The 26,193-nt window shown below is 34.6% G+C and overlaps 1 protein-coding gene across 3 annotated transcripts in view; it reads right to left on the bottom strand.

The window, feature by feature from the left end:
- The window catches only part of LOC129949693 (CUGBP Elav-like family member 2), a 374,661-nt gene that overhangs the window by 279,429 nt on the left and 69,039 nt on the right, over positions 1-26,193 (bottom strand). The window lies entirely within an intron of this gene.

Raw genomic sequence — 26,193 nt, 5'->3', positions numbered from 1 at the left:
CTCACACATGAGTTTTTAGTGTTAGACATCAAGAGATTAAAATCGAAATTTCAAAAGTGTTTAAGAAAAGCTCACTTAAGAATGCAAGAGACTTCAAAAGAATTTAAGAACTTCAAGTGAATGTGAAGACTTTAAATGAATGCAAATAATACATAAGGTATCAAATGATTGCTTTCAGTCTTTTGCAGTCAAATAATTGAAAAAATGATTATGGTTTTGTTAAGGTCCAATGATTGAAGATTGCAAACTTTTAAGTTCCAATTTTTAGAGGAATTCAATGAATGCAATCTTTAAATTCAAGTTTTAAGAGATTGCATGATTTTGCAAGCCTGGTGAACGGAAACCACATAGAAAAATGACTCAAAATAGAGTTTTGAAAGTAATTTTTTTTTTCAAAAACTAGAAAATGAAACCAAAATCAATTCAGATATAAATTACATTTGACGCTAAAATTGGCCGTAAGAAGTTTTTAAAGTTTTTTTTTGGAAAAAGAAATTCGAGTAAAACCATGAGCGGTGGCTTTCAAATGCGACCAATTTCCAGTGGTTTAGTCGAAAGACGCAAAAACCACGTTTTTGGTGACCCTGATCCCTTTCAACTGAGTAATTGATATTATTAAGACGATGACTTCAAAAAGTTTAACTTAATTTTTCTCTATTTTCTTTGAAAATGCGTTTTTGGAAGACCGTTTTACAGTTATACAAATACTACTGGTAATTTCAACTGGTTTTTTACCATAAAAAAGTCTTATCGTCTTATATTAATATTTTTAAAAATTATCAAACTTTCATTTTCAACTTATTTATTAAACTCAATATTTGTATCATGATACAGAAACGTCTGCAAATTATACAAATTTCGAGTTTGTGTGCTCAAATTTTAGAGCGTTTACTTCAATTTTCGGTCTTAATTTTATTATAGACTGGACAGGCCGTAATCAACTTTTTGAAAACATTTAAGTCCACATTGCGTTGTTGCTGTATCAGAGAGTTATAAGTGTAAAAAAGATAGCTACCGCTTAGGCGACTGTATCTAAGTTTTATATCGTTTGATTCCACGTTCGAGTTATCAGGAATTGGGCATCGTTTAGACCACATTAAAACGTATTCTGCGTAAATATCTAGGCTTAAACCAATAAAAGATTAAGGAGATGCATATTTTGTTTTTCATGTGAAAATTCAAACTTGCTTCATGAATTACCACTTCATCTACAAAAATAACTGTTTAATTCGGTTTGCATTCCGGGCGGCATTATTGATCCATAGTTTTTCGTTGACGATAACAATCATCAGGTTACCATAAATGGACTTAGTTATCGGGCAACGATTATAAATAACTTTAGGCCAAAACTGGAAGTCATGGATTTGGGCGACTTGTATTTTGAACATGATCGTATTATAAGCAACTCAACACATGCTGACCGTGTTCTCTCAAGAAATGGGTCGTTCGTGTGTTTAACCCATTAAGGCTATTTAAGCTGGTGCTACGGTAGGTAATTGGCTCATGCCAACAAGCCGACGACGCACGTTCTAACTACTCAAAACCAATATTAAACGCAAAGTAGTGTCCGTTTCGGCAGAAAAATGTTTACTATTTTTTAATCACGATTAATTGTAAATTTAAAATTTAATTTGAAATATTAACCAAGCACCTATTTTTCATACCATAGGTTGATATAATAATATATATTCAGAATATTTTCAGACAGGATAAAAAGTATACTTTTTTGTTGAATATCACGGCTTTTGACATTGTGACCATAACTATATTGATCTATAGGCTTTCAACATTAGGTTTATCTACAAAGTTCCTTCAAGTCTGCTTTTATTTCGAATGTAATATCAATGTCACAATTTTTTTTTATACCAAAGCTGGTATCCCTCAAGGCTGTGCGTTAAGTCCGATTATAACTGCTTTGTTTATCGATTAAGTTTCCAAAGAGTTCCTAGGTAGAATTAAGTCTGGTGAACCTCTTATTAAGATGCTTTTATATGTGGATTATATTTTCATATTAGCAGATAATTATATAAAGCTGCTGCTTCAAATAAATATGCTCAAGTTATTTTTCGACTTATGGGAGCTATCCATTAATTTCGCAAAGTCAAAAATAATGATTTTTGAAAGCACTTTGCAGAAAGAACTTCCCCAAAAAAGGTGGTTATTAGAGCGTAAATCATTACAAATACACAGAAGAAAAAGTTGTCCTAATGACAATCGTCGATAGTCAACTTGAAAAGGTTCAGAGAACAGCTTGCGTGGGCACCACAGGGGCCATGCGTACTTTCCCAACGGACGCAGCGCCTTAAACGTTATTGCGGATCTTCTACCAATCTAACTTTTTATTAAATACATAGTTTCCTGCAGCGCTATTAGGCTGAAGGAATCAAATAGCTGGTTGTCAAAACCTTATGGTCACAGCAACACAACGAAATTGATTCCCTCAGATATTATCTCGGTAGGCACTGACTACTGCACTCCTACTTTGAGCCTTAGTAAGGGTTTTAAGGTTATTTTCCCATCCAGAAAAGATTGGGAGGATGACATCGTATCAATAGGTTTCGACACAACTATCCTTACTGACGGTGTAAAGATGGAGTGTGGAGTTGGCTACGGGATCTTTTCTGAGTCCCTAAACGTAGCTAAATGTTTTAGGCTTCTTGACTTTGCTAGTGTTTTTCAGGCTGAACTGCTGGCAATAAGGGAGGCATGTAAGATACTTAAACAAAGCCCAAACCCAAACCAAAATGCGGCTATCTTTACAGACAGTCAGGCAGCTGTCAAAGACATTTACTCGGCCACATCTTTATCTTAATTGCTCTAGCAATATCGCGATGAGCTTGCGAGCCTGAATATTAACCTTGGTGTCACCCTGATCTAACCGTAGTACCCGTGGCATGATGGTTAGTACGTTGGACTGTCATGCAAGGGGTCTAGGGTTCAATCACTGCCTGTGCCACCTTAATTAAAAAAAAAAAAGGCTGGGATGCGACCCACACTGATAACTTCCCATCCTGTCTTTCGATTTGTCTTGGTTAAAAGTTTGTCTATATGTACTCGTATCAATTTTTACCAAATTTGCGTACTATTTTTTGTAGATTTTATTTTTTATGAAAAAAACGGACTGTTGGATTTTTATATAAAAAATAACTGAATATTGAAAACAATATTTTCTCTGAAATAAAATAAGTTTGAAGCCAATATTTTTAATTTTTGAAAAGCTATTTGAGCCGAAAGTAAATTTTTACAAAGTTTTAGTAGGTATTGTTTTTTTAGAGTTTTATTTTTTGTAAAAAAAAACTGTCAATTTTCTTATAAGATAAAATTAGTTTGAAGCCAATATTTAAAATTTTTGAAGAGATATTTGAGTCGAAAATGAATTTTTACGAACTTTTGTTATTTTTTTTTCAGTTTTTAATTTTTTGTACAAAAACTGTCAAATCGATTTTTTTCAAACTTTAACTGAATGTTGACAACAGGATGTTTTGAAAGATAAAAGCAAATTAAAGCCAATATCTCAAAGTTTTGAAAAGATATTTGAGTCGAAATTAAATTTTTACCAACTTTTATACATTTTTTTTTAAGTTTTTATTTTTTGTAAAAAAAACTGTCGATTAGATTTTTCTCAAAAATTTTATCAGATGTCAAAAACATTATTCTTCGTTGCACAAAATTGTTTTAGAGATGAAATCATATTTCAGTCGTAAAATTTTGGAGGTGACACATTTTTTTTAGTTTTATTGATGTATAAAAAAAAACCGTTATATTGATTTTTTTTTCAAAAAATATACCTGTTTGGTATCACGTTACAATATATTATAAAAAATTTAATTCAAGTCTCTAGCGTTTTTGGTTCGTAAGATATTTAAGGTTAACCAAAAGTTTCACCTTTTTTCAAACTGCTATGGTAAAAAAACCACCCACGCAATTTTCTTGAAAACCCTTTCTGCATCTTTCTGCCTTATTATGTATAACAAAATTTATTTGAAGTCGATATCTCTTCTGGTTCTTGAGCTATGGAGGAAGAAAAAAACGTCGCGAACGTACGGACGTACGGACGTACAAGCGTACGTACACACGCACGCACAGACATCTTTCTAAAAATCTTTTATTTCAACTCTAGGGACCTTGAAACGTCGAGAAATGTCAAAATTTTCAATTTGACAAATCGGACCCATTACAATACCTTCCTATGGGAAGTTAACAATTTTCGCGGGTACTGCCTCTTGGGAGGAATTGACAAATCCTTCAAGAGTAATTCTTGTCATGAAAAAGTGCTTTCTCAAACTAGCCGTTCGGACTCGGCCTTAAATTGTAGGTCCCTTCCATTCCTGACAATAGTTCTCGCACACAGGAATAGTTGGTAGTTGTAAGTCACTAGGCCCTGGTTCACAACGGACTGTTGCGCCACCCCATTTGATTTGATTTTTGTCACCCTGATCTGGGTTCCGGACCATAGTGGTATCGTGGGAAATGAACGGGCTGACGAGCTAGTCAGGCAAGGATTGGCCCTTCATAGCTCACTTGCGGAAATGATTAACATTCTTCTTGGTTCTATGAAGGGTAACATCTTTTCTATCTACCAAACTGAATCAAACCGAAGGTGGACCAATTTACTCAACTGCATGATGTCTAGAAAGATATGGCCCACTTGTAATAAAACCCCTACAAACGATCTTCTATGCAGGCCAAGGAAAAACATAGCCAGGATTGTTGCGGTTTAAACCGGGCATTGGCCTATAGGAGTTCATGCGGAGAAGTTGGTTATCTCCTACAACACCTTTGACCAAAGAGAAAGTGAAACGATAATCCATTTCCTCTGCAAATGTCCTGCTTTGGCTAACACTAGAATGGAACTTTGGAAAAACATTCTTTCACGAACTTAATGAGCTATCTGAGACAAAGATTAGAGACCTAATCTTTTTTCTCAATGCGACAAAACATAATCGCTATGAAGCTTCCCTATAAATCTTTCCCTTTCAATCACAGGTAAAACGAGTTTTTGGTTCCAAAATGCGCACTACAGCGCTAATTGGATCTCAGGCTAGGTTGCTTTGAGATCGCTATTTCTACCTACCAACTTGAAATTTGACCAAATTGTCGCATAGTCAATATCCAAATATTATTTTCAAAATTTGACTACCTGATAGTCAAAACAACAGTTTTTGATTGTCAATTTTGGGTGAACGCAATGATAACAAAAGTAGTCAATAGAACAATTTGACAACTTCTGTATACAATGGAAGAACTGGTTAGTTGATATGATTTTTTTATTTTAAATCTGAAATCAAGCTACCTAGATAGTCAACATGACAATATTGGTTGTCAAATTGGCAAACTAAAATTGACATATTGACTATCAGGTAATGAAGCTTGGTTTCAGATTTCAAATAAAAAATTCATATTGGCCTACCAGTTACTTTATTGTATACAGCAGTTGTCATATTGACTACCAAAATTGACTACCTCAATTTTAAATACTTTGGTTTCCTGATAGCATACAACCTTGAACTTTGACGGTCACATGTTAAAGAAAATGTGTTGCATCTAAAACATCAATAAATCTTATGTGGACAAAATTCGTCGACAATAATTATTATGCTGATGGTTCTTCCAAATTTAGAATGCTTAAGGCGACCATCAGTACATCGCATATGCTATCAAAAGTTGGTTGATTTCATGTAGATCAACGTTTTTTTAAGCGCATTCTTAAACTTGCCAGTTATATACCCAAATATTCTGACCGGATATTAATCCGGTCTTCCACAAATATTCCTAAAAACTTTAAAACCTTATACGGATTAAACTATAAGAGTCATGAGTAGATACGGTATAGACCTTCTAGAACAAATTGTACAATACGCTTTCCAAATTCAGTTATTAACTTTCAAAGAATGGAAGCAGTTAGTTAATCACCAGTACGTCAATTTAGATCTCGTCAATACAGCTCAGGTCGATTGGCAGGACACTGTTCTATAGATGTTTAGCTAAGGTAAATGACTCTCCCAATCTTAAGTGTTTGAGTAAAGGTCAAACATCTTCAACAAGATTGATTTACATATTTTTCAAAAAGGTTTCTTCTACTCAGGGATACAAAGCACGGTTTTGAATAGGTATTTAGGTTGTAAAAATTCTCTGTTAAAATAGAAATCATGCCTTAGGTTACCGTAGCAGTTTTATAGACTAATGGATAAAATTAAAATTAATAACTTTTTAAAATGAAATGTATTTTTATTATTTAAATGAATGAAACAAACACTTAATATTCTCGTCTAATTTTTCGAAAATTATATTTTCTTTAGCTTTAACTTTTTTCCCTTTTGAAACAAAATTTGAAATAAATCAAGCTAGCCAGACGCTAAATTTGACGATGCAATAATACTTAGATGTATATAAAATCGTAAAATGTTGAGAACTTTCATTAAGAATTCAAAAAAGAGTTTTCTTACTGCCATTAAAATTTCACTTTTCTAATAGGTTTTGATGGCTTCAATTCAAATCTGACTTCAAATTAATGCACCACATCAGGTTTTCCAGATGTCACTTTAAAAACAAGTACATAAGGCCTTTTGAGACTATTTAAATTTATGAGGTAGCTTTTCTTCAATAAAATCTGTGATATTTTTCCAAATCTAGATTTCACCTGTCTTACAAAAATCTGAAGTAAACGCTTAACAATCTATGCTAAAAGTGTTTTTAAGAGAAAAAAGGAAAACGGTTTAAAATTACGTAACGACTCTGTGTTCTGAACAATTCTATTAGGTATATCAAGTTTTTGAAATATATTAAAAAATATAAAAACGATGTTAAAAACGGGTATTTTTAAAACTTGAACAAATAGTTTAAATTAGAATTTTAAGCTGAAATATATAAAAAAAAAATGGTTTAAATGTTCAAATGGTAGACATGTGCATTCAAGAGGACACAAGCGTCCACAGGTTTTTCTCAAAACCAACCTCTGTCTATCAACTCCTACTCTCACCTCCCCGTGGTGAACATCGGGTGCCTAGTACCTCAACTGAAGATTGGGTTCCAACCCAAGTGGAAAGTTGTTGGGGACAGCAAACGTGAGAGGTGTTTCCACGGAGGCACCCCTCCTTATCGAGACGGAAGCGGAGGAATTCCCGAGATGGATTTAACGGTGGCGTCTACAGTTCCAGTAAGGTTGAACTACTTAGTGAACACCTTATAGGGATTCTTTGACCCAGGCCTATAAGGAGCGCTTTTATCCGGCTTCCCATCCTTGGAGTTATACCTAGGATCTGGCCCTCCAGGTTGAAGGTTGTGCCGTCTGGGTGACTCCCTGGCCACGTAAAAGTTTTCATAGTTGCGAAGCACCAACAAGCCTCGGATACCGACGCGACGGATTTACTGTTGACAACCAACGCAAACGAATAAAGGACAACGAACTTCGGATATGCACGTCTAATGTTAGGACCCTTAACAGACCACGTGCGGCCGTAGAATATGCGGATGCCCTAGACCGATATAAAGCAGATATCACCACCATCCAGGAAATACGATTGGATGGGCCGGGCAAAAAGAGGATGAAAAACTGCGATATTTACTGTGGTGACTGCTACCAAGAAAACCAACAGCGCTTATTTGAATGCGGTTTCGTCATTGGAGCCAGACTAAGGCAAGAAGTTTTGAGCTATAGGTGCATCAATGAGCGTCTCATGACCATACGCATCAAGGCTAAATTCCGTCATCCAGATTGACCATATTGCGATCCACGCCAGACACGCTTCCAGCTTTATGGATGTACGAACTTTCCGAGGAGCCACTCGGACCACTACTTATTTTAGCCAAGGAAGCACTTCGGATTTCCAGACCCAAGGCAAAACAGGGAGATATTGGGAGAAGGTACAACGTCGAACGGCTTTAATCGCCAAAGATCGCCAAATCCTTTTCCAACCGAGTTACAAGTAACCTCTCTCGAAGTTCCTTGCCACCAACACAATGTATCGAAAACCATTGGCAAAATTGCCAAGATGCAATCAGAAAAGCCGCCTCTGATGTGCTGGGTTTCAAACAGCCACCAACTAAGAACCCCTGGTTTGATGAGAAACGTCGGCAGGCAAATGCAGCCAAACAACATGCACGCAAAGCGGCGCTGCATAAAAGGACAAGAGCTACTCATGAGCTCTATGAGCAGAAGAGGCGAAAGGTACGCCGACTTCTAAGAAGGAAAATGAGAGGGCATGAGAAGCGAGCGGTTGAAGATGTTGAGAGGTTTAAAAGCAGGAATGAAAGTTTTATGAACAGGTGAAACGAAATTCACAGGTACATAAACCTAAAACCGAAGGCTGCAAAGACGAAAGTGGAAACATCATAGTGGAACCGCAGTCAATGCAGAGGATAACGGCGACGACGAACTGCATTCCGCTGTAAGGCAGGATGATCCATTCAACGTAGACGATGAAAGCCAACAATTCCGTCATCCCGACTTAGACGAAGTAAAGATACCCATATCTAAGCTGAAGTCTACTAAAGCTGCTGGAGCGGATGGCTTGAATGCCGAGCTCTTTGCAGCAGCTGGAGATAAGTTGGTTAGGACCATGCACCAACTTATCTGTAAGATATGGTTGGAAGAAAGAATGCAAGAAAGAATGCCCGATGAATGGAACCTCAGTATTATTTGCCCGATCCTGAAAAAAGGAGACCATCTAAACTGCACCAACTATAGACGAATCAGTCTACTCAACATCGCCTATAAAATCTCTTTCTTCTCTGCCGTAATATGTGAATGTCTAAGCCCATCGTCAAGAACCTGATAGGTCCTTATCAGTGTAGTTTTAGACAAGGAAAGTCCACAGTTGATCAAATATTCACATTATGACAGATCCTGGAAAAACCCAAGAACACCAAATCGACACCCACCATCTTTTCATCGATTTCAAGGCCGCATATGACAGCATCTACAGGGACGAGCTGTATAGAGCCATGTCTAGTTTTGGCATCCCTGCCAAACTCATCCGTTTGTGCAGGATGACAATGGAGAATTCACGCTGCTCCATAAAGGTTGGAAACAACTTAACAGAACCTTTCGATGTCAAAAAATGTTTTAGACTAGGTGATGCACTGTCATGTGATTTTTTTTAACATCGTGCTTGAAAGAATAGTTCAGAGCTCACACGTCAACACTAGAGGCACTATCATTTAAAAGTCTGTACAATTACTGGCATATGCTGATGACATTGACATAATGGGAAAAACTCAGCGTGATGTCAATGGGGCTTTTGTGAGTATTGAGGCAGAAGCGGCAAAATTGGGTTCAACGGTTAATGAGGGCAAACAACGTACATGCTGTCGTCAAGAAAGGACATACAACACCGACGTCTTGGTGAAAACGTCACCATCGACAGACGTAACTTTGAGGTATTGAAAGACTTGGTCTACCTAGGCTACGCTGTAAAAGCAGAAAACAACACCAGTGCTGAGATCAAACGCAGAATAACTCTTGCTTACCGCTGTTTCTTTGGACTAAGAAAACAATTGAGTGGTAAAGTCCTCTCTCGAGGGACCAAAGTATTGCTATATAAGACCCTTATCATCCCCGTCCTGCTATACGGTGCAGAAGCATGGACTATGACAAAAGCGTATGAAAGCACCTTGGGTCGCTTCGAGAGAAAAGTTCTTCGTGTGATCTACGGTCCAGTATGCATCGCAGGGGAGTGTTGGAGAAGATGGAACGACGAGCTGTACGGGCTGTACAGTGACATGGACTTAGCAGAAGGGTAAAAGTATAACGATTAAGATGGCTGGGTCACGTAGATTGCATGTAAACAAATGCTCCGGCCCGGGAAGTCTTTGAATCCACACCCACAGGACAGCGCAGTAGAGGAAGACCGCGGACGTGGCGCGCACAAGTGGGAGGTGACCTCACCCAACTTGAAGCGCGAAATTGGAGACATCTAGCTAAGGACCGAGCTAGATAGGACTGTAGCGCCACCTTAGGTAAGTAAGTAAGTATATAACTCAAAATTAAGTTCAAACGTATTTTTAAAATCTAATAAAGCATCAAATTCAAGTTTTTTTCGGAACTTTATATAGAATCAAATAAAGACCCATAAATTATGAGAGTTTCCAGAAATTAAGCTAGATTCTAAAATGCCTTAAATTTTATCTGAAAGAAAAAGATTTTTACTTTTCAAAATTGTCACACATTCTATTGTTAAGATATAGTTTGATTATTAACTTATTTTGAAGAGTTCCGTTTTTGGCTCTGCATCATGTATCATTTTTATAGGGGTATATTTTAAAAAACCTGATGTGATAGAAAAATTTAAAGACAAGATTCCAAAGTAGGACATCTTAAAACTTTTAAAAATTATAAGAAGAAAAACGTAATTTTACCGACCAGTATTATAAGACAAGACAACGTTTGCCGGGTCAGCTAGTTTATAAATACATATTATTAAAATAGATTTGTTTGGCTGTAAGAAAAGCTTTAATTTCTTACTTTTTTCTGCTAAAATTCTAAAAAAATCACCCTTTTTCCTATATAGTCATGAATACCAAGAAACTACACAAATCCATCCCTGAACATAGACGAACTTAGAGAATAGAAAAACACATCCAAATAAAAGTATAGTATGAAAACTGGGGGGTGCATATTGTAAGGCACATCGGAGGATATTTTTCAAAGAGTTCTGGGAATATGTTTGCTTCGCCTTAAATTCCCATATGAATTCGATATTTATGTTATAAGTTGAGTACAGTTGGATATAACTACAATTGTATATTTTGTTTGCACATATCGATGTTAAATTGAAATTGGAAACTTTTAACGTTTTATCATCAACGTCATTGCATCGTTATCATCACCGTTTTAATCAGGCTTGCCAGATGCCTTAACATTTTCTTTGGTAAATTTTAAACGTAAATGCTAAAATAATTATTCTAAAATATTTGATAAAAATGATAAATCAAACTAAAACTTTGCAATAGTTTTGTGATAAGTTAAATTGGATAGCTGAAAATAATGCTGGTCAAGTTCAAAAATATTTAATTTCATTGGTTTAAAATTTTAAACATCATTTGTGGCAACATTGGTTATCAAATCATCAACATTATTACCATCACCGTCAGTGCCATTCTCATCATCCTACTTGATCAACCAGGACGTCCCAAGGGCACAAGGATAATTATTGCAGTTTGGTATTAAGATGTTCCTGGTTGGTACTTTGTTCAGTGATGTCGGGTGTGTAAGGTATTAGTGTATAGGTACTTAATTACTTGTATTTTTTTCATTGATTTTAATCTTCTTCTATTTATTTCTCTTCATTTTTGTATCAATCTACTGCTATCTATCTTTTATTTTTTAAAATACATTTATGTAGCTACATTACATACACATGTATGTATCTTTTGTGTGCATGTATGTATTTAGTCTTGTTTTTAATCCTTTTCAATTTTTTATTTTTATCCCTTTCTCTGTGTTGGTTTATTGTTAGTTGGTTGATTGGTTTTTAATAAAATTACTTTGTTGTCAGCAAGAGCAGAGAGTGCTGCTAAGGGAGGGGGTTGGTTGGGGTGATGTGAAGAGAATGGAGGAAATCGGATAGCAAATAGGTTGCAGATGCAATTTGTTTCGTTTGCTTTGCTTCCATGTATTTTGCAATGTAATCACATTTATAACGGTTTTTGAAGGGAGATATATATTCATGTATGTTCAATGGTTATTATGGTGAAGTATTAATATTACCTACATGCATACCCACACCCATATATAATCATTTATCTATCTATGCATAACATATACACACATAGAGTGATGCAAAAATATCAAATAAATTAATATTTTGCAACATAAATACGGACATTGCCATCACTACTTACCACACACACCCGATACCACCACGCCACGCCCGCCACCATAACACAACCAATGCCATTGACAACCAAACCCTCAAACCAACGCATCATACATCAGACAGACACAAACATAACCCCTTTTTATCCCACAAAGCATAAGCTTCAAAGTGCAATTTGGTTTTAGTGAATTGATGCGTGAAAATTTAATGGAACTTTATTTATCATTTAGCTGCAGTTTGTGATGAGTGGAAGTTTGAAGTCCTTTTCCGTTTCAAAAACAACAACAAAAAATATAAATTCGAAAACCTACCAAATCCTCTTATATGCAACAGTCTGTGGTAGGTACTGGTAATTTGTGATTTTGATGATAAAGTATAGGTTTGTTTTTATTTTAGTAGGAAGGATATTTTTTAATTGATATCATGATCAAAAAATTTAAGGGAGAATAAGTTAGCATTTCCTTAAAACAGTAACATGGGATTTAAAAGGTTTTATATCAGTATGCATCAAAACACTAAGACTCAACGTGACGTGGTTTTTAGCTGTGACAGAAGATACAAGTTTCAATGTTCGACAGTAGTTATTTAATCTAAGATGGTCTAGAAACGATCCCAGATTTGAAATCATATCGTATTTATTTAAGACAATAACAAACAAAAATAAAAGCTTGATTTTTCTTCTATTTATAAAATTTAATGTCATATACTATTTTTGACATACCAATCAAATCAATCCAAGTAAAGATAAGAAGAAGTTGGAAATAGCTTTACTTTTTTCAGTAAAATTTTGTTCGCAACAAGAAAAGATGGTACTTATCAAAATATTAAATTCTGTGGTATTTATTTCGCCCCTTTTCAAAAAATTTGAAATAAGAAAGCAAAAAAAAAATAATTTAATTTTTTTAAAGAAAGGTTTTCGGAAGTCAGGTACAAATATTTTTCCAAAAGCTATTAATTAGTGATTTGACGGGAATTTTTTGGACAAAACCAACGCATTTCGTAGAAATTTATATTATTTTTAAATTCTATCTGGAAGCAAGTAAAAAACAAATGTATTGATTAAAAAAATATTAGGATTTTCTTATTTAAAAACAAATATAATGTGGGTGAAAATATTTCGTAGAATTTTGATCAGACTTCAATAAAATTAAATAAAAAAAAAAAAAACAATATTTTAAAATTCTAAAGAGTTCCAAATACTTATTCTATATATTTGTATATATTTAAGTTTTCAGTAAAACATATTTAAATGAAACTTTAGTTATATAATGCATTTACAGCAAAGGTTGATAAAGTTTGAAGTTTCGAAAATTAGTTTACTAACTTCCCAAAGGAATATCGATCCGATATGTTGAATTGAAAATGTTGAAATTTTTTGACATATCAAGATTCCTAGAATCTAAATCAAAGATTTGTAGAAAGAAGTTTGTTTGAGGGTGTATATGTATAGTGTACGTAAGTTCGTACGTTCTGTATACCATTCTTCGTTGTCCATATCTCAGAACCAGTAAAGATATCGACTTCAAATAATTTTGTTTACAGAAAATAAAAAACAAACATGCTACGTATAGGAACCCTATGGCAATTATTGCATTCGTAAAAAAATTCTAACTTGGGATTTTAATTAAATATGACATTAAAAATAAAAAAGAGGCTGGGATGCGACCCTCACTGATAAGTTCCCATCCCGTCCGTCGATTTGTTTTGCTTAAAAGTTTGTCTATTGTCGTGTCAATTTTACCAAATTTAAGTACTATTTTTGTTAGATTTTATTTTTTATGAAAAAACGGACTATCGGAATTTTATATAAAAATTACTGAATATAGAAAACAATATTTTCTGTGAAATAAAATAAGTTTAAAGCCAATATTTAAAATTTTTGAAAAGATATTTGAGTCGAAAATCAATTTTTACCAACTTTTATTAATTTTTTTAGGTTTTTATTTTTTTGTAAAAAAACTGTCAATTCGATTTTTCTCAAAATTTTATCATATGTCGAAAACAATATTTTTCGTTGCACAAAACCTGTTTTGGAGATGAAATCATATTTTAGCCGTAAAATTTTTGGAGATGACAAATTTTTTTTCTCAGTTTTTTTGATTTATAAAAAAACCGTTAAATGGAATTTTTCCAAAAAATATATATGTTTGGTATCACGTTACAGTTTATTATATAAAATTTAATTCAAGTCTCTAGCGCTTTTGGTTCGGAAGATATTTAGGGTTAACCAAAATTTTCACCTTTTTTTTTTAAACTACTATGGTAAAAAAAAACCACCCACGCAAATTTCTTGAGAGCCCTTTCTGCATCTTTCTGCCTTATTATCTGTACAACAAAATTTATTTTAAATCGATATCTCTTCTGGTTCTTGACGTACGGACGTACGAATGTACGTACACACGCTCGCACAGACATCTTTCTAAAAATCTTTTATTTCAACTCTAGGGACCTAGAAACGTCGAGAAATGTCAAAATTTTCAATTTGACGGAATAACTTCCTTTGGGAAGTTAATAAATTGGGTGGCACAAGAGTCCGTTGAGATCTATGGCCTAGTGACTTACAACTCTCAACCACTCCTGTGTACGAGTAATGTTGTCAGGAATGGAGGGGACCTACAGTTTATATCCCGAATCCGAACGGCTAATTTGAGAAAGCACTTTTTCAGGACAAGAGTTACTCTTGGAGTCAATTTCTCGCAAGAGACAGTACCCGTGAAAAGACTTAAGATGGCATAGGCAGGGATCAAACCCAAGACCTTTGGTATGACAGTCCAACGCACTAACCATCATGCCACGGGTACTACAAATATGACATTACGATTGTAAAAAAGTCGAAAAAAGTGCGTCCTTAGATTCCCTCCGTCGCACAGTCGGGCAAACAGGGAAAAAATTCCATTTTTTTTCTTTATTTATTGCAATATTTGATATGCCATGGTTTTTATTAATAATCAGAGAAAACAGTTTTTTTTATTCGTTTTCTTTATTTCATTTTCGTTTGTGGTTGTGAGAGACTTCAACAATATTATTGTACCCAAAAGTCATATGTTTTAACTACTGAACAATTTCGCTTACTGCGGTTTTATTTGTAAAGATACAAGTATGAAACTCACCACATTTGTAGTTCATTTAGTACAAAAAATACAAAAATATAAAATAGCCCAAATTTTTAAAATATAACATTGATAAAAATATAAGAGCGAGTGAGAAAAAATAACCAGATAATGTAAACTTTTGTAAGCCTACAAAAAAAGCTGCGCTGAGCTCCGGCCTAAAATTGTAATTTTCTTGAAGCTTTTACTATTACCTAATATTAATTTAAATTTCATTGACAACTACATATTAACTGCCGAACAAAGTAATAAAAATAAGAGTTGAGAAGCGACTTTTCAGAAGGCTATAAAATTCGAATGCAAAATAAAGTGTTTGAAGTAAACTTTAAACAAAACTGAACCCTATAAATTGGACTTTGAAAACAAGCAAAAAACTGAAATTGTAAGTAAAGTTACAATTTAGCTTTATTTTTTTTTTCATTTTCTGAAATTAATTTTGAGGAATGACTATAAGCATTTATATCTTTTGAAAAGCCACTCCTCTCTTCAAAAATTAGCTTGCAGTCTGCACTGCTATCTTACCGTTATATAAACATTGAAAGTTTTAAATGTCACATTAACAATTTGGTGGTCTATTACAAAGAAAATATGAATTTGTGGTAGACCACCATGTTTTTGTTGTTGCATTAAAAACTTTCAAGGTCAATGTTCCGAAAGCAATGAAGAAAAGAGTATATGTAGTTGTTGTTATATTCAACACCTTCAACAACAACTAACTAAATTGCTACTAAAGGGTGTCCCAAAATTAACACAAGATTTGAATTAAATAGAAAACGCCGTTTTAAGTCTTTTGATAGTTATATTTTTATTGACTCGTAAAGTACATAGGATAGGGTTATGTATCTTGTGCTGGCTTGGCCAGAAAGGCGAGTGTTTACCTAAAAGACTATCTACGCAATTTTGCGTTTTATTGCGATGAATGCAATAAAATATCTGTGTCGGATATTATGATTGCAATTCAATGTTTAAAAGAATCCCTATCTAACGAACATTCGGTTTGCCAAGATCAAATTTCTAATCTCTCCAAGAAATTTGATCATGTTTGTAACAGTGTTGAGGACTCAAACATCCAATGTCAACAATCGTCTACGCAGTGCCTTTCCACGATACGTTCTTTGGAAAAACAATATTGTGACGTCATAGGTGGGTTGAATTCTCTTCGTGTAGACATTGACGATAAGTTAAAGGTGCTAACTTGGTCGGCAAACGATCTAAAAAAAAACTTGTCTGACCAGTTAAACCTACTAAAATCTGATATTGATTGCTGTTTGCAAAGTTCGTCATCACGGCTCTCCCCCTCCTCCAATCAAATGAGTGAAGTTACAAACCTCAGACTCGTTAACGAATTCGAAAACATTAATTGTATGCTTACTCGGGTTTCAACGGCACTCATATCTATTGCTTACGATATAAGCAATCAAGAACAGAAATATACGAGTGTGTACCGCGAGCTTGAAAGCCTTAATGTTAAAACTCAAAAAATTGAATCGCTTCTCTACGACATCATTAAACAACCCGGCATACCGTCATGTGATATCGCGAACGTATCCATTCGTGATGAAATTCTTGCGGCAAACCCGGCTGCTGTCTCTCTGCAACAAACCACCTCAGCGAATACTATTGCAGAGGACGAAATAATTAACAAATGTGGCCATTCCTGGAAGTTATCGGACTGGAATTTGAGACTAAGCAGGCTTGAATCTGCAAATAATACATGGTTCGTGCTTAATAATTGTCCCGGATATGCTGATGCTACATGGGTTCGCTCCTATTTCAAAAGAGAATACTGTGTCAATATCTGCGAATGTCTTCAATTGTCTGGAAGAAGATTCAAGTTCCTGATTCCCTCCAAATATAACTGGATGTTTCATCACCAAAAAGGATACTTACAAATTGGACAAATGCGGCTTTCCAGTATAAGTAGCAATAATAATCTAATTAAGTCTAACAAATCCAAACCTAATTCCAAACCTATTCCCAAACCTAATCCCAAACCTAATCCCAAACCTAATCCCAAACCTAATCTTAAACCTAGTCCTAAACCTAATCCCCAACCTAATCACCAACCTAATATCAAACCTTATCCCAAAAAAAATATTGAAACTAACTGGACCCTTAAAACACAAATCTTTCCAAACTTTTCTCTCTCCAACCAACTTTCGTCCCTTAAACGAAAAACTTCTCCCACATCTGTAAAGCCTCCACCCAAACGAGTTTCTTTTAAAACCTCTCATCCGGGTCTTGGTTTTTGCTCTCCGATGGTTGATGCTCCTGCTAAAATACCCGCTTATACAAATTTCATTCATTCTCACACCATTAACCCTACTTCTTCTTCATCAGTTTCCCAAGAACCTCAAGGATTCCTTAACCCAATGATCCCTCCAAATGTTAAATTAACTAAACATTTATCTGAGGCCAATATTAATGATCGGTATGTTATGTCCCGTCTTAGAGACCACAAAATCTACAATAATGTTCGTCTTTACCTAGCTTTCCTGCACGACAAACCAGATTCTGTTTGCTTTGAAGGTAAAACAAATACAAACATTAAGGTTTTAATCTCCCAAGAAGGCCTCCCTACCAAACGTGATGCACTTATGGAAATTTTCTTGAAATTTCATGATGGCCTTGAAATTTCTCCTCAAAAAGTGAGAGAAGACCTTACCTCTTTTGCGTCTTTTATCTCTTCAAAACGACTATCTCATATCCAAAAATCCCGTGCAGATATGAAGAAATACTATCGCTCCTAACCTAAAGACCACTAAACCTAAATGTCTTAGCCTTTACTATCAAAATGTAAGAGGGTTAAGGTCTAAAACTTCTGCCGTCTTTAACAACTCCCAAAACCTTCCTTATGACATCTTTGCCCTTACCGAAACCAACCTCACACCTGATATCCTTAGTACTGAACTCTTCACTAACGACTTTTCCATCTATCGAATGGATGTCGTGGAATGTGCGAGTAATACACACGGTCGTGGTGTGCTTTTAGCTATCGCTAATAATTTTGAAAGTTCATTACTCTGTATTCCCACTTCAATCGAATTTGAAGGTGTATCAGCTAAGGTTACACTCCCTAAGTTTTGTCTTTTTGTCCTTTGTTGTTACATTCGGCCAGCCCAACAAATTAAAGCATACCAAGACGCTGTTAATGCCATTGATTATCTGCTTGAACTAGTGCAACCTAATGATTTAATCATCGTTCTAGGTGACTTTAATCTTCCCCATCTCAATTGGTCCACCTCAGATGATCAGACATCCTTCTTTCCAACTAACATCTCTTCTGAATCTGAATCGCTGTTCATTGATCGTCTGTCTGATTGTGGTCTTTTTCAACTAAATGGAGTAGGAAACTTTATGGGGAGACACCTCGATCTCATATTCTCATCTGATTGCGATAACTGTGTTGTCTCCCCGAGCCCTCATCTTCTCTCAACCTTGGATCGCTATCATCCACCCCTTAATCTCTCCTTCCCCATTGAATTTGAAGACAACTTTTTTGAAATGGAAAATTACTGTTATGATTTTCGTAGGGCTGATTTCTCCAAACTTAACAATCTTCTTAGCTCAGCAGATTTTGAATTAAGATCCCTCCAATTAACAGTTGAGTCCCTTACAAATTGGTTTTATTTGATTCTTTCGTACTGTATTGAAGAATCAGTACCGTTCTCTCGTAGAAAAGATTTCACCTCTGCTCCCCCTTGGTACAACAGAGAGCTCCGTAGCCTAAGAAATACCCGTAACAAGCTTTGGAAGATCTTTTTACAGTCCAAATCTGATACTGATCACAACAACTATCTTCTCGCCTATAATTCTTTCTCTGAATTAAGGGAATCCCTTTATAACCAATATCTTAACCAAATGGAAAATAACCTTCTTTCTGATGCAAGGAAATTTTTCAAGTTTATAAATGTCAAACGAAAATCTGATGGGTTTCCACCTTCAATGAGTTTCTCCAACACAATCTCCTCTAATCCAACAACCATATCAAATCTATTTGCTAATTACTTTAGCAAATCGTATACTGAACATCTGCATAATCCTGATCCACACTACTTTAGTTATTTAGATGGTTGCACTCAAACCTCCCTTTCATCGTTTACAATAACTGAAGAAATGGTACTTGCCAAAATCGTAAGCCTCAAAGAAAACTTTAGCCCTGGTCCTGATGGCGTCCCATCAGTTGTTCTAAAAAAATGTATGCATTCTTTGTCAAAGCCTCTTACTGCACTCTTTGAACTCTCTCTTTCCCAAGGTGTGTTTCCTCATATATGGAAAGATTCATTTATATTTCCCATTCATAAACAAGGCAATAAAACTGAAATTAACAATTATAGACCTATTGCTAAACTTTCATGCATTCCAAAACTTTTTGAAAGCTTAGTTTATGATTCCGTTTATTTCCATTGCAAGCCTTTATTCTCCCCCGCTCAACATGGTTTTCTTAAAGGTAGATCCACTACGACTAACTTAATTGAATTTATATCCAAAGTTTTGTCAGCCCTTGAGAATGGCAAAGAAGTTGATGTCGTATACACTGATTACAGCAAAGCCTTTGATAAAATATCCCATAACATAATTTATCTCAAACTAAGAGCTCTAGGCTTTCCATCTATATTTATAAACTGGATAAGCTCCTATCTTGCGAATAGAACTTATAGAGTCCTTTTCCGTAACTCAGTCTCCAGTCCTATACATGCAACTTCTGGAGTCCCACAAGGTAGTCACCTTGGCCCCCTTCTCTTCGTCTTATCTGTTAACGATGTCTGTCTTAAATTAAAAAACTCAGATATCCTAATGTTTGCGGATGATAAGAAAATTTTTAAGATTATCTCTACTCCATCTGATTCCTTACTTTTACAAAATGATCTTAATATCTTTTTTGTTTGGTGCATGCATAATTTCCTAGAGTTAAATGTAGGTAAATGTAAACAAATGACCTTTTCGCGCAAACAAATTCCATCTCATAGAGTATACTACTTCCTTAATGACGCCGTCAACGTAGTCGATTCTATTAGAGATCTTGGTATTATGTGTGACAAACACCTGAATTTCCATTCCCATTTTGACCAAATTATTAATAAAGCTAATAGATCTCTCGGTTTTATTAAGAGATGGTCAAAAGAATTTTCCAACCCCTATGTTACTAAAGCGCTTTACATTTCCCTAGTCCGTCCTCATCTTGAATATGCATGCCAAGTATGGTCTCCCTTTTATGAAAACCATTCACTCAGAATTGAAAATGTTCAAAGACGTTTCGTTCGATTTGCCTTACGTGGCCTCCCCTGGGATGATACATCCAACTTGCCTCCTTATGCTGATCGACTAAAACTGATAGGCTTGCAGCCGTTATATATTAGACGCAAAAACGCTGATATATTGTTTGCTCACCAATTGTTAATGGGCAATATAGATTCCCCGGCACTCCTGAGTGATATTCATCTTAACACTAACCCTCGAAATCTGCGATCTGTTTCCCTTTTCTATATCCCTCATCACCGCACTAATTACGGGCACTTTGAACCAATGTCCAGAATTCTTCGTCACTGCAACGCTGCTATGGTAGTTTTCGATTTCAACATTTCCAAATCCCATCTGAAAGATACCCTTTACTTTTTCCCTTTTTGAGTCCGAATCCCCTGTCCCCTGTAATTTTAAGTTAAGTAAAATCAAAATTGTTAGTTCTTGTACATTAAAGAGCTTTGATGTGGGCCTTAGGGCCCACATGAATTAATGTTGAAAACTGATAACAAGAATTGCACAAAAAAAAAAAAAAAAAAAAAATGTTAAGCTAGTTTTAAGTTAAGTTAAGTTATGATAGCTTGTATTAAGCTAAATAAATAAATAAATAACACATAGGACAAATGGCCTCCACGGCTTTGCATGCACATGCACACTCTTTTGTTGAAATTTTCCATGACCATTCTGCATAAATGTGGCTGAATTTCGTTGATGCATTGTTGAATCTCCTCCTTTAATGCACGGGTGGTTGTGGGCTTGTTGACATAGACTTGTGATTTCAAATAACCCCATAAAAAGAAGTCTAATGGTGTTAAAGCACACGATCTAGGAGGCCAATTTTTATCACCGAAACGAGAGAGTACACGACCTGGAAATGTCTCATGCAGTAATTGAATTGTTTCGCGGGCTGTATGACATGTGGAACCGTCTTGTGAAACCACATATTGGACACATCAATATCATCCAATTTTGGTAGAAAGAACTGTGTAATCATGTCGCGATATCGAGCACCAGTAACAGTCACTGCTTGACCAGCATCATTTTCAAAAAAATATGGCCCAATTATGCCTCCAGCCCAAAATCCACACATAAAGTCACGCGTTGTGGATGCATTTGTTTTTCGACAATCACATGTGGGTTCTCCGAACCCCAAATGCGGCAATTTCGGCGATTGACAAAGCCATCAAGATGAAAATGTGCTTCATCGCTTAGGATGATTTTGCTCGAAAAATCAGGTCCATTTGTTGATGTTCAATAATCCATTCAACGAACTCTTTTCTCTGTCCATGGTCATTAGGCTTCAATTGTTGTGTTAAATGAATTTTGTAAGCATGAAGACACAGATCTTTGGTGAGTATACGCTGTAGAGAGGTTCTTGAAATTTGCAATTCTTGTCCACGACGTCGAATTGAGGTTCCTGGATTGTCAGCAACACTCTCACGCACTGCTTCGACATTCACATTTGAACGACTTGTTTTTGGACGACCAGTGTGTTTGGCGTCTCCAACGGATCCAGCCTTCATGATTTTTTCAATTAATCTCTTCACAGTTGACGAAGTTAAAACACTATTCCGACCATATTTTGTATGAAATTTTCGAACTGCAGCCGCCAAGCTTTCACTATTTTTGAAATATTCTTTAATAATGAAGACACGTTGTTCTATCGTGTAACGCTTCATTTTTAATAACCCTATACTGTTAGCTGTCAAATTGCTTTTTTTTTCAGGGTTGCCAACACTTCACTGCACAAATGGCGGCAAATTCACATCTTGCGTTAATTTTGGGACATCCTTTACATGCCTTCAACGGTCCATAAGATATTAATACATAGAGCCGAGATTGTAGAAACAGCAGTATTGCCACTAATAATGCTTTCGGAGGAGGCCCAAGAAAGTAGAAACAAAGAATATAAAAACTACCGCCTTTATTTTACAAGAAAATGTTACCGTAAGGCCACGAACGGTTGCATAAGCTTCTAGAGTATTCAGATCCCTACATAACGTACATGAGACCTGAAACCAAAAAAACACCTTCCTTTCAGTGAATGTGAGCCTTTTCAGAATTAAAAATCAATCTTAAGAAATACTAGCGGCTCGATACGTGCTTCGCTACGTATAAGGCATAGTAATAAAAAAAAATATTATTAAGTTCATTTATTCAAACAAAAAAAATTTTAAAATTGCTAGCTATTTTTTAGTCTAAAACAGTTGGATAAACAATATTTTTGGTTTTTTTAATTTTGAGCATGAATACATAAACAGTTGAGGGTACCGACTCTGAAAAAGGCAACATTAAGTTGGCTATGTGAAAATCATGATTCCTCCAAATTGGCACCACAAACGTTAAGTGTTTGCCCTTGGGCCTTATTTATGAACATCGCAAATTTTAAACGCACAGGATATTGTAATCTTTTGAATTTAAATGGCATATCAGTTGGAATCATAAAGATACTCGGTATCAAACACACTTCTCCTTTTAATTTACAAGTTAAGATTGTAGCTTCAATCAAATTTGGCAATAACTTTTTCACTGCCAATCTGGTGCCATTACACAGTTTTGGTGGATTAATATTTTGTAATAATATAATCAAAGAACCAGTCTTCAGATTCAAGCAATGTGGTGGTATACCAGCCGGTTCCAATGAATTTAAAAATTCAATTGGATAATTCATTGGTTCATCTTGATTCATAACACTGTCAATTGATTTCTATGTCGTGACTACACTTGGCAGTTTCGATTGAATTTAAAAATTAATGGCATTGATATGATTGTTTTTCGGTGCTAAACTGGTGCGTTCTCTTAAACAATCATGATTTCTGTAATTTTGAAGAAAATTCGGATAAACACATTCAATCAACTCATCTATAGATTGTGCAATTGTACAATAATTGTTCGGTAAAGTGATCAATCCGTTGGTACTGTCGATTGGTATTTTGACATCATCAATTTTTAAAAATTGTTTTGATAACTCATAGGCAGTGCAGCATAATGTAAGTGAATACACATATTAATGTTAAGTGTCAATCTTCTTACATATCTCCAAAGAACTGATGACTTCAAATAGGCGTTTATTTCATCTGTAGGAGTTGATCGAGGAATGACAGGCATTGTTTGACGAAAGTCCCCTGACAGCAATATCAGAGCACCACCAATACAGCTGTTGATTACCGTGTAAATCTTGCATTGTTCGATTAAATGCTTCTATTGATTTTTTATTCGCCATTCTGCACTCATCCCATAAAATAATTGACGTTAATCGCAGAACTTTTGCCATAGCAGAATTTCTCGAAATATTACAAGTTGGAGTTTCAATCACCCGTACAATGTACATTCAATGGCAATTTTAATACAGAGTGTGCGGTCCGACCATAATGTTACAGCAATTCCCTAAGATGCAAGTGACAATGCAATTTTCTGTTCCGATCGAATAGCCGCTAAAATCAATAATACAACGAAAGTTTTGCCTGTACCACCAGGTGCATCCAAGATATATAATCCACCTGTATTATTGGAAATGGCTTGCATGATTGTGTCATACACATGTTTTTGTTCAATATTTAATTTAGTTAAATCCGATTGTACAAATAAGCGTAAATCAAGTTGCAATTCACGGACAAAAAAATCATGTAGGAATCTTACGATTTGGTGCGGTCATACCCAATTGTGCTGATGCTTTATGTACAATCGTTAAACACATATCTTCAATTATTATTACAGCTTCGTTCTTAATTTTCAAGGTAATCAAGAAAAAGGGATTTCTTTAAGTACAAAATGTTTGTATATGGGAATATAGAAAGATGTTGATTTTATACCTTTTCAAGATTTTTTTTAAATTTTCTCTACGTACAAACCTTCTCTAGACTTCCACGAATAATTCAAGACCAAAATTAGCCAAATCGGTAAAGACATTGTTGAGTTATAAAATTACAACGAAAAGTGGCATTGATTTATATATATATAGATTAGTTATTTTTATTTGATATCTCAGTTTTTCGAATGAATCTTAAAAATTAAAATTGTATATGAAAAACTTAGCTTATATATAAAAAAAAACTAAAAATGTATTATTGAATTAAAATAAATTTAAATCAGGTACTTTTACACCCTTTTACTTTTCGGAATTAAATTGAATTTAAATCTAACTAAATTGATTTAAAACACTGTACTTAAGTTGTAAATTTGATTATAGAATAACATGAAAATAAAATGAAGTAGAGAAAAATGGAACATTCTTTCGGTTTTTCCCCCGTTTCTTTCTAAAAATAATTTCGTCTGTTCAAACAAAAATTAAGAATGCTTTGTATTAAAACAGGAAAAACTAGGCAGGGTATCGGGCGGAGACTAAAAGTGTAAACTTGTCTTATTATTCACTATCATTCCTGAAAACTTCAAACAATTCGGTTCATTGGTTTCATTTTTATGGAGTTTTTTCCGCTCTCCCATACAAGTTGCCCCACTGTGCGGCGGTCTGTCTTTGCCTCTAAGCCCAAAGCATTTGGATGATTGAGCTCAAACTTGGAAATTAAGGTTTTAAGCAGATTCATGTTAAGAGTTTTATTTCATTTGTTAAATACTAAAAACGACAGTAGTCTTCATTTAAATCGTTTGTTCAAAAATCGAAAACTTAAGTTTCCTCAAAATATAGATTTGTATTTAATGTTCTCTTCAATTTTTGTTCTTTTGATACAATAATATTTTTGATACCGGAGGGTAGTACCCTACGTAGAACCGTTATTTTTTAACGTTTTCTCAAGAACTAATGAACTGATTTCAATATTTTGGTATTTGCACAAACTCTTGTACTCTAATTAATTAAATTAACTCTTTGACTGCTTACGTCGACAAATCGTATTTGCTCTATGCGGCGGAGGTCGACTCATCGTCGACAACATGTTTATTACTGAATGGTAACAATGCCTCCGAGTAAAAAGAACCTTTTTGACAAACAAAAATTTCAGCATAGAGGATTCGCTCAGGTCAAACCATGCCGCAATCAACGTGTTAATAACATTTAAATTTTTGAAAATAAACTTTTTTTTTTAATTTAAAGTTCTTGCGACAGAGTTGTGGACTTCATTTAGTATAGCAATTCTAAAAAATACCGTCAGTGATTTCCATTAAATGATATGTTATGAAATGTGACGGTTGTTTGTATTAATTAACGTTTTATTTTATAAATAAAAACAAATTTACATCACAAATATTTTTCGGACAAGACTAATGTTTTTAACATTTGGTAAAATTTTTAGAAAAATCGAATTTCAAAAACCTAAAGCAAAATAGCATACAAAATTGGTAAACATAGATTTCAGCAATAAATAAAGATTCAAGCTTTAAAGTATTTTTCTTTTGTATATAATATTATTGCATTCATTTGATAAATTTAAAAAAATTCCATTTTACAGTTTTTAACAATAATAAAAACCTGCTGAAAACTAGTAAACATATATTTTTGACTCAAATGTCTCGGTAATATTTAATTTTAAAAATTACTTGACTATATATAATATATTATTTTAAATGTAAATGTGGGGTTATGCAAATACTAACAACATGTGGAAAAAATGATTTTCGACTAAAATATCTCGAGAAAAAATTAAAACATTACCTTTAAAAATATCTGATCCTGTAAAAAGTATTGCTCCTGAGATTCATTTAATTTTTGTTAAAAATTTCAGTGAAATTTTTTTTAAAGCTGATCATTTTTACCAACTGATCTAAGGAAAATAAATACTAAGTCATGACTCTTAATTAAAGATTTAATTACTATTAGAAGGGTACATATACTTAAGAAAAAAGTTAAGACCTTACAGTAAGACCAAAACAGGTTCTAAAGCATTACTAAAAAGTCATGCGACCGTCCTATTTTTTCAAAAAAAGGATCTGGGATTCGACCCACACTTATAACTTCCCATCCCGTTTGTCGATTTATCTTGCTTAACAGTTTGTAGGTTTTCGTGTTGGGTTTAAAAAAGTCGAATTATTTTAAAAAATTGCCAACAATATTCTGCTTTTAATGAAATAGG

This window comes from Eupeodes corollae, chromosome 3, assembly GCF_945859685.1.
Source record: "Eupeodes corollae chromosome 3, idEupCoro1.1, whole genome shotgun sequence".
NCBI lineage: Eukaryota > Metazoa > Arthropoda > Insecta > Diptera > Syrphidae > Eupeodes > Eupeodes corollae.
This window is presented reverse-complemented; position numbering and strand designations above follow the sequence as displayed.